Here is an 11,068-nt window from a genome sequence, read left to right on the forward strand (position 1 = left end):
GTATATTTGGGGATGTGACAACTCAGTCTGTTTGACCTGATGAAGCTCCGTTTCTTATCTAAAGGTTGTCAATAGAAGCAGTGAATTAGGAGTGTAAACTGTGTGGGCCTTCCTGTTCTTCTTAAGAAATAGTTCAACATTTTAAGCTAAACGTTCTGATGTGTTGATTTTTATTTTTTATGTAGCCTAGGCCTATTGGTTGTATGAATTCGGGCTCCATCATCCCAAAACTTTCCCATTGTGTTTGAAATAGGCTATTTATTTCGACAAGCTGACCAATAGAATAAGTAGCCTCAACTTTTGTACTAGTAAATTGACATAGGCAAGTGAGTTTCCTGTTCGTTACTCATCTTGATGACTGAGGAAAATGTAAAATGTGGACACTTATTCTAACAATCTCAAAGTGCACATCAGAATTCTTAAGGATCCAGGAAGAACCACACATTGTTGCATCCTCAACTTACATGTTCTGTTGATATGAAATCCCATATTCTAAATGTGATTTCTGTCATTCTGGGCACCGTGGGCAGACACCCTAATCAGGTTACACAGCCAATGCATATGGGTCCGGTACATTTCTCAAATGTCGGGTAAATTAAAATGTTGCCTGTCAAATGTACGGCGCCACATTTCCCTAACGGAAACCCTGGCTTGCCATAACAAAAGGGGTTGAATACTTATTGACTCAAGATATTTCAGCTTTCATTTTTTATTATTTTGTAAAAAAGGAGGCAGATTGTCTCTGTCAGCGAGAGAGCGAGCGAGACAGACAGAGAATGTTATGGAAGAGAGAGAGAGAGAGCGAGAGAGAGCGAGAATGTTATGGAGAGAGAGAGCGAGCGAGAGAGAGCGAGAATGTTATGGAAGAGAGAGAGAGAGAGCGAGACAGACAGAGAATGTTATGGAAGAGAGAGAGAGAGAGCGAGACAGACAGAGAATGTTATGGAAGAGAGAGAGAGAGAGCGAGAGAGAGCGAGAATGTTATGGAAGAGAGAGAGAGCGAGAGAGAGCGAGAATGTTATGGAGAGAGAGAGAGAGAGAGCGAGACAGACAGAGAATGTTATGGAAGAGAGAGAGAGAGCGAGAGAGTTATGGAGAGAGAGAGCGAGCAGAGTGAACAGTGAGCACAGTTACACAAACACAAATATTTGATTATTGTGGATAATCAGGTTAATATAAATAGTTTGTTTGAAACATTTACATGCTTTCAAGAAGAACGATTGCCATGATAATCCTGTTTACATGGGCACATCTGAAATCAGGCTACTGGTGGGACTTTTGATAAATGCAGAATCAGCAATCAAAATCTACCACATGTTATTTTTGCAAAGACTTTTTGATTCGGAGTTCAGACATACTGTATAAAGTTTGTTTGCGAAAAATAAGTTTCTCTGAACTCACTTCACTCGCGCATAAGACAGTGAGGCTTGCGAACCCGGTGCTGGCGCATGTGAAGATCAAATACCACGCTGGAACACAGGTTAAACGCTTTCCATGTCCTATTCATTTAAACGACTACTTAGAGAACCAGGTGTTTCAATCAGCGTAGGCTCACTTCGATTATGACCTTCCACTGATTAAGATATGTAGAGTAAGGTGTTTACATCAAATTATTAGTGTGCATGTAAACATACTCCGTGAGATGGTCATCACTGGACCAGGGCAGTGCAATGGCCAGTGGAGGCGGCTGTGGTCCGGAAGGGGACAGGTCACTGGTGCCGCCCCGTTAGAACAACAGCCTAGCGCAGGAGGCCCAGATCCCAATCAGCCCAGGAATGTGGAAGAGGAAGCTCAGGGAACAATGCACTCTGGGTACCGCCCCGACGCTGCTCTGGCCCTGTTCTGTTCTCACGCCCCAGAAAAAAGGAAAACTGCCAGAGCTGAGACAAAGAGGCAACATTCAGACTGAACAGCGACCAAACAGTTACACTTGCCGACAGACACGAGGTCAGTCACTGAGTGGAGTCCTGATGGGGACCCTCCTGTTGTGTGTGAGTGAAGCTGTGCTCCCACGTGACAGAAACCCAGCCAGCTAGTCCACCTGAACTCATCTCAAACAGACAGAGTAGGTCTGGATAAGGACAGCGGCTGTACGCCCTCCCGTGGTCTGGACAAACACTACATGGGTTTAGAAAGGATGTTAGAGCGTTGCGCAGTCAGAAAACATTGACATCTGACAGGACACACCGTATTTGACTGTGTCAGCAGTGCATCCTCTCCCACAACTGCAGAACTTTTCCAATGCCCTTGGCCTTGCCCCTTCACCTGTCTAGCATAGACCCCCTTCAGGTTTTCACAGGTTTGAAAGGACTGGAGCTTCCTTTCACCCATAATTGCCTCCAAATATCCAGATCTTTCATATCTCTGAACACAGAAGGGGTCATTGAACTCTTGCAGTCGCCATATTGATAAACAGAGCTCTGCCTCCCCTGATTGACAGTTGTGTGGTCCACCCACAGGCAACATTGTTGTCATGGCTGGGGAATGTGAGAACGTGACCTGACTAACCCCCGGGTCCCAATCACACACTGTTCGGTCTTGGCCAATCCCCACTCAGAACTGACAAGAGGGCTTCAATTACCAGCTAGAGGTCAGAGTATACAGCCCTCTAAAACTGGTAGATCCATGTGAAAAGAACAAAAAGAACAACTCCATTTCAGCTCTGCTACATTATGTTTCTGCTTGCTCAAGAACCACTGAAAGAGTGCAATCTAGGTCAAAATTATTTTATTGATATGCTGCAGAAACCAATGTTCCTCTCTGTCCTGCAGAAACATGCCCTTGCATACCTTGCAGTGCGTTTCCATTGCCATCAGACAGACAATGCACACTTAACCTGAAAGGCCCCTTTCAACAAGTTTCACTGATCTATCAAACAGAGAAACATAATACACACAACAAAGGAAAATGCTAGAAAAGAACATAATTCCTTTCTTTGTGTGGTCTATCTAATGTGGTGAAGTGCATCCGTGTCAGACTGAGAAGAAACCGTTCTCATTTCACACAGAGCTAGCTAGCTCACAGACTATAGTCTAGACCACCCCAGTGAGGTTGACAAGGAACTCTCAGGAATAACTCAAAATGGCTGCCAAACAAAGAGCCCGATTTTTTTTTTTAAATAGACCTCTATGCCAGTTCCCAATACAGGCTACAGTATTACAGATGCCAGAGGATTAAAAATCAGCCATAATATTCTTTCCTAGTTCCCACACTGCTTAGCACAGAGCTCCTGTAAGAGTTATTTAACCAAACCAGTGCGAAAAGCTCCTCATAAGCCAGTGTGACGTTACGTACCTTAAAGCCATAGAGCAGAGGCTCTACTCGGGCAGTCAAGAAGGAGAGGTCCCACGACTTCAATGCACAAGAATCTGAAACACAAATCATTCCATTAGTTACCACACCAGTCAATCAATCGTGCACTTACAGAGGAAGCATCCCATCATCTCCTATCAGGGCCTAGTCCCTACCATAGTCCCCATCCCAGTGGGAGTGGGGTAACCTTTCAGGGACAGTAGGGCATAGCGTCTCCCAGTAACAGTCAAGCTCCACAGGTCAGGATACTGCCCGTGCCTGGGTCGAGCCAGTGCGGTGCTATGCTGGGTCAGTCAATGGCAGAGCCAGGAATAGAACCTCCTCCTGAGTATTGAGCAGAGCAGTAATCTGAAGATTACCCACTCCATCCAAGAGGCAGTTACATAAAAGTGATCAGAGTCATCACAACACAGTACTAACACAGTTTCCATCCAGCAATCATAAAAGCTGAAGTGAGTGAGCTCACATTAAAGCACCAGCCCACCTCATATGGGCTGCCTCTGTAGTCACACTTGCCACCTGTGTCATGTACCCCAGGGTAAAAAGTCAGTTGTACACTCGGTGCCGTGTAAAGTGAAACTACAAATACCAATATACATAAGGCCATCATACAAACTGTTATAAAAAATATATATTACAAAAACGATGGAATAAGCCACTGGAAAAACAGCAAGAAACCGTGACACAGACAAATCAGGATAGCAGAAAAGGGCTGGACATAGTAGCCATCTCAGTGTAAAATATACAGTATCATGAGAAGATGAGCAGACCAATGAGTAACCGACCAAACACATACCATCCAGTCAGAAAGAGAGAGCGAAAGGTCAGCACAGGTCAGCACAGACGTTCAATGGAAACAGTTGGAACACCCGTTACGCCACAAAACCTCAGCAGTATTCGACAGGCAGCAATACAAACACGCCCGCGCACACACACAGTTACACACGCAAGGTGGAATGATGCCCCTTTCTGACAGATAACTGCTTCACACACATACTTGTGAATAACAGATCTAACTTCCTGTTACAACAGAAACTCCAGAAACAAAATGTGTGACCAGACAAACAAGTGGAGCAGAAAACAAGCCCACGAGGGCCCATTTGACCTCCTAGACTGGAGGCTGTATAGCAACACAGCCAGCCAGCCACAGACTAAGCTCCCACTCTATATATAGACCCACAAGCAGCGTAAGTACAGAGTTAGTCATGCATTTCACAGGTAAGGAAATAATGACCATGGACATTTACAGAACTACACACTAGTTGTGAGACGTGCTTAAAATGGTGAACACGCTTTCGTGGGTTGAGTAAGAAGCCTGAACAAAGCCCAACACCGTCAGCTGTACCAACCTGAAACACAAACACCACAGGGTTTTCTAGGTCAGACAGGATGCTGATCTCATCTGCAGGTGGATAGAAGGTACTGTAACAACCCGAACTCAGTTAATGTCAAGATAGCAGAATTTTTACTTCGTAGAGATACCAGGTTTAGTATCGCGATACTCAATACCAAAACCGTACAAAAGGTTAAAAACAAAATTTTAAAAAGGAATGAAATTAGCCAAAGTCACAGAATGGCACTTGATCCAGACAGATAAATGAATCTACTGCCCTGTTCAAGTGTTGGGCATCTGTCGTTCAACAGCGTTACATTTGACATTTTTCAGAGACATCCATGTATGCATTAATGAATCAATTACCAAACTATATAAACATAAGGGTAATACTTCATTTGAATGGTAAATCCATTGATAAACTGGGTAAATCAAAGCTTCTTCACAATACAGGTGAATGCATATGTAAAAGGAGTGTGTGCATGCTAGTGGTCTTCACGGATCCACCTGGACCCAAATGCCGAGACCGAATCCAGCACCCAAGCAAGCTGGTCCGAATTAGAGGTTGACCGATTATGCTTTTTCAACGCCGATACAGATTATTGGAGGACCAAAAAAGCCGATACCGGTTAAATCTGCGATTTTATTTATTTTTATTTGTAATAATGACAATTACAACAATACTGAATGAACACTTATTTTAACTTAATATAATACATCAATAAAATCAATTTAGCCTCAAATAAATAATGAAACATGTTCCATTTGGTTTAAATAATGCAAAAAAAAAAGTGTTAGAGAACAAAGTAAAAGTGCAATATGTGCTATGTAAGTAAGCTAACGTTTCAGTTCCTTGCTCAGAACATGAGAAAGCTGGTGGTTCCTTTTAACATTAGTCTTCAATAATCCCAGGTAAGAAGTTTTAGGTTGTAGTTATTATAGGAATTACAGGACTATTTCCCTCTATACTATTTGTATTTCATTAACCTTTGACTATTGGATGTTCTTATAGGCACTTTAGTATTGCCAGTGTAACAGTATAGCTTCCGTCCCTCTCCTCCCTGGGCTCGAACCAGCAACACAACGACAACAGCCACCATCGAATCAGCATTACCCATGCAGAGCAAAGGGAACAACTACTAGAAGGCTCAAAGCGAGTGACGTTTGAAACACTATTAGCGCGCGCTAACTAGCTAGCCATTTCACTTCGGTTACACCAGCCTCATCTCAGGAGTTGATAGGTTTGAAGTCATAAACAGCGCAATGCTTGACCCACAACGAAGAGCTGCTGGCAAAACGCACAAAAGTGCTGTTTGAATGAACGTTTACGCGCCTGCTTCTGCCTACAACGGCTCAGTCAGATACTTGTATGCTCAGTCAGATTATATGCAACGCAGGACACGCTATATAATATCTAGTAATATCAACCATTTGTAGTTAACTAGTGATTATGATTGTTTTTTTATAAAATAAGTTTAATGCTAGCTAGCAACTTACCTTGGCTTACTGTATTCGCGTGACAGGCAGTCTCCTTGTGGAGTGCAACGAGAGAGAGGCCGGTCGTTATTGCGTTGCACTAGTTAACTGAAGGTTGCAAGTTTGGATCCCCCGAGCTGACAAGGTGAAAATCTGTTGTTCTGCCCCTGAACGAGGCAGTTAACCCATCGTTCCTAGGCAGTCATTGAAAATAAGAATGTGTTAACTGACTTGCCTAGTTAAAAGGTTAAATTAATAATAATAATTAAATCGGCGCCCAAAAATACCGATTTCCGATTGTTATGAAAACTTGGAAAATCGGCCCTAATTAAAAATCGGCCATTCCGATTAAATCGGTCGACCTCTAGTCCGAATCCAGAATTCTAAATAATGTCACAGATCTGGGTTGGATCGGATAAAATTAGACACCCGTGACAATCATAACTGTCATTTCCTAACGCGACTGCTGCAGTAGAGAGAGAGAAATTGTATAATTTATGCTGCTGCGGTCTTGCTTTTCACAAGAGTAGAGCGTGGCGTGTTTAGCTTGCTGTTGGCCAATCATAAGTCATCAAAGCGGCAAATAGGCTACAGTCATAGAGCCTCGCTCCGTGTGTGGCAAAAGTGAGGCCATATCTAATCAATGGAAGATGGAATTAAATTGACAATTAAAAGGATAGGCTATAATGACCAACATCCAACATGTAGGCTCCTACTAAATATATTCTGGAGTTATTTGTAATTGTAGTATCACAAACCGCATACACTGCAGCCTCAGTTAGCCTAGCTAGCTAATGTTCGCTAGCTTACCAAACTTTTCGTACAGGTTTGATGCAGTCCAAGACAGGTATTACGTAATCATATTTGATGATAAATATCCTAGCTATGGCAGCTCACGCACTCAGTACGGCCCCTCTCTAGCCTGCTAGAGCGGCACATTTGTCCCTCTCGCGCTTTATCACCTCTGGTTAATAAAGTAGCTTAAAAACCCATTTTCTGCTGCTTTCCTCCATCAGATCGGACCTGGAACCGACCAGGTTAATACGGAAAGGGTATGAAACAAATATTTATGCTCGGGTCAGGGTGGGAAATCCCCAGGTCCATTTTGGATTGGAGCAAACTTTCTGGCCCCGTGAAGACCTCTAGAGCATGCATTGATTTATTGAGCTTGTTTTAGATGGTTTCTTGGGGCTACAGATGACAAACGATCCATTTCCTTCCCATTTGGAACTTATTTTATTGTATTGATCAATAACATTTGCATAGAAGCTCATTTTATAAAAGTGCACGACGTCTCTTTAACCAATAATGATGTCATTCACAAGGCAAGAGAGGGGCGGCCTGTTGGAGCCCTATTCAAAGCAAATAAATGTTTGTCACATGCACCAAATACAACAGGTGTAGTAGACCTTTCAGTGAAATGCTTACTTACAAGCCCTTAACTCTATTTCTTAAACTGCATTGTTGATTAAGAAAATCTTATTAAAAAATAAAGCAAAAATAAAATCAAAAAGTAAAACAAATTAACAATAAAGCAGTAGCAGCGAGAACAGTTTATGACTTGGGTGACTGGAGTCTTTGACCATTTTTTTTTTACCTTCCTCTGACAGCACCTAGTATAGAGGTCCTGGATGGCAGGAAGCTTGGCCATAAGATGTACTGGGCCATAAGCACTACCCTCTGTAGCGCCTTACGGTCGGATGCTGAGCAGTTGACATACCAGGCTGTGAGGCAACCGGTCAGGAAGCTCTCGATATTGCATCTGTAGAACTTTGAGGCTCTGGGGACCGATGCCAAATATTTTCAGTTTCCTGAGGGGGAAAAGATGTTGTCGTGCCCTCTTCACAACTACCTTGGTGTGTTTAGACCATGATAGTTTGTTGGTGATGTGGACACCAAGGAACTTAAAACTCTTGACCTGCTCCACTACAGCCCTGTCGATGTGAATGGGGGCGTGTTCGGCCCACCTTTTCATGTCGTCCACGATCAGCTCCTTTGTCTTGTGCACATTGAGGGAAAGGTTAGCGTCGCTTTCTTGGGCACAGGGACTATGGTGGTCTGCTTGAAACATGTACTGTACACTACCGTTCAAAAGTTTGGCTTCACTTAGAAATGTGCTTTTCTTTCAAAAACAAGGACATTTTTTGTCCATTAAAATAGCATCAAATTGATCAGAAATACATTGTAGACATTGGTTAATGTTATAAATTACTATTGTAGCTGGAAACAGCAGATTTTTTAATGGAATATCTACATAGGCCCATTATCAGCAACCATCACTCCTGTGTTCCAATGGCACGTTGTGTTAGCTAATCCAAGTTTATCATTTAAGAAAAGGCTAACTGATCATTAGAAAACCATTTTGCAATTATGTAACATTTTATTAATTGACTTTTCTCAGGGTCAACAACACCCCAAGGTCTGACAAAAACTGAGACCATTCAAGTGAAAGTGCGGGCTGTGCTTAAGAAGAAGTACTATGGATCCAAGTACACCCAGAACAACTTTATCACTGCAGTCAGAGCTGCGAATGAGTTCTGTCTCAAGCCAAGGTAAATCCTCAATAACAGGGAATTTTACAAATGGGCATTAATGGATACAGGTCAACCAAAACTCACAATGGTGAAAGTATTGCTATTTCTTGAGTATTCTGCTGGTGCATGGGCAATGTACACCTTTTAAAGGAAGTTGTAGCTATTCTTTTCTGAATTCGGTGTATTCCAGACCATACCAGTGCGGCTTAGAATTAATCTTCCACTGAGCTAATGGGGAAACTCACTGTTGTGATTATCACATTAAGGGAAGTTAACATGTCCACGATTCTGTCATTTGTTCTGGGGACACCACTAACATTGAGTGACTGGAGGTCATAAGGTGAATGCACCAATTTGTAAGTCGCTCTGGATAAGAGCGTCTGCTAAATGACTTAAATGTAAATGTTACCACAGCTGAAAACTGTTGTTCTGATTAAACACGCAATACAATTGGCCTTCTTTAGACTAGTTGAGTATCTGGAGCATCAGCATTTGTGGGTTCGATTACAGGCTCAAAATGGCCAGAAACAAAAGACCTTTCTTCTGAAACTCGTCAGTCTATTCTTGTTCTGAGAAATGAAGGCTATTTATTTCTTTCCAAGAAACTGAAGATCTCGTATAACGCTGTGTACTACTCCCTTCAGAGAACAGTGCAAACTGTCTCTAACCAGAATAGAAATAATGGGAGGCCCAGGTGCACAACTGAGCAAGAGGACAAGTACAGTGTCGAGTTTGAGAAATGGACGCCTCACAAGTCCTCAACTGGTAGCTTAATTAAACAGTACTCGCAAAACACCCGTCTCAACGTCAACAGTGAGTGATTGCCTCAAAAAAAATGGTGTTTCAGTAATATTTTTGATGAAGAAATTAACACTGGCCGATAGATTTTTATCCGTGATACACATTCAACAGAAGTACCGAAAGAAACCAATTCTAGTACCGAACCGTTTTTCATGTTCTAGTATCGAATGTTTTGTGCAACACTAGATCTCAGCATTGGTGCACAGTCACAACTGGGACGAATAGGACAAAATAAGAACTAACTACATCTTGTTCACCAGCACTAAATGAAAGGCTTTTCTCCTGCGTAATCACAACCTTCGTATGGAGCAGAACACTAGATTCTCCTGACAGATATGGCCTTCATGCAACTGCCCTAACAGGACCACTTGTTTGCATGTTTTAGAAAGCTCTTCCTCACAACCAGTTTGATTTCTAAAGAGAGCTCATGTGAAACCTAGTACACAGCCCCTGAAAGCTCCAGTCCAAACACACAGGCACACTCTGTATGCAGTGAGAGAGGAACAGAGTTGGCTTTCCTTGGGCCGAGGACCGGGTGGTTTCTTTGGTGAAGTCAGTCCCAAACATCAATTATCCTGCTCCAAACCAGTTCTCCCTACCCAAAGCCAAAAATAATATGCCTCGGTAAGGCCCCATTATAGGCTATTTCTAGCTGAACTCAATTCACATTTGTGTATTACAGAACACTTTGAATGCATCCAAAGACAAAGGATTGCTCATTTTAGGATGACTATAACTAAAGGATGGGGGCTTGTCTGATGAACAGCTATTTAACCTCTTTTTAAAGTTGCTTAGCGGCAGTACCTTTAAAATCAGAATAACTTGCATGGCTTGCAGTTTAACATGTTCTTTATTTTTGCCACCGGATAATGACTGCAGCACTTCAGGTTAATAATTTAGCACCAAGCAAACAGACACACCACCAACCTTTTCAGTTAGGTTTAGCAGATAATTTGGCAAGAGATCCAGTCTCACCATCACCAGGCAGGCAAAAATAAGGCTGTAATTCAGTAGGTAATAAGAATATAGCTGTATAGTTCACACAGGAAATCCAGGGTTTCCTGTAAGTGCTCTTGATAAGGCAGTAGGTGAAATGTTGAGGTCGTAGATCAGCCAGATGCAGGTGTTACAGAGTCAACAACAAGCAAGGCAAGATAATGATATTTGTGCAGCCTTGAACTCCATGAAGGTAAACACTGGGAAGCCTCATTTGTTTTACCAGATGGCAGACGTGCAAAAGAGTCAGTCAGTTGGTCAGTACAGGGACAAAGCAGTAAGAGAGGAAAGGGACAACAGTGTCAGTCTGATGGGACAGGAGAAACAGTGAGGCACCAGACTCATTAAGAGAAATGCTTGACTGCACAGCTCTTATCTGGCTCATATAAATCTAACCATCACACTATGCAGTGATAAGAGTGACCAATGGCTCTCCTCTGGCTCATCCTGAGAAGAGACACATCCATGGTTTGACAGGGGAACCACTCAGAGACCAGCTCCATCCCTTCACTCAATGACATTAATGTCTTCCAGGATTAACCCAAAAACACACATTCCCCGGAATTATGCCCTGGGTAATCGCAGATAGATGCCCCTTTGCAATTTAGAAGGATTC

Source organism: Oncorhynchus nerka, linkage group LG24 (genome assembly GCF_034236695.1).
Source record: "Oncorhynchus nerka isolate Pitt River linkage group LG24, Oner_Uvic_2.0, whole genome shotgun sequence".
NCBI classification, from domain to species: Eukaryota; Metazoa; Chordata; class Actinopteri; order Salmoniformes; family Salmonidae; genus Oncorhynchus; species Oncorhynchus nerka.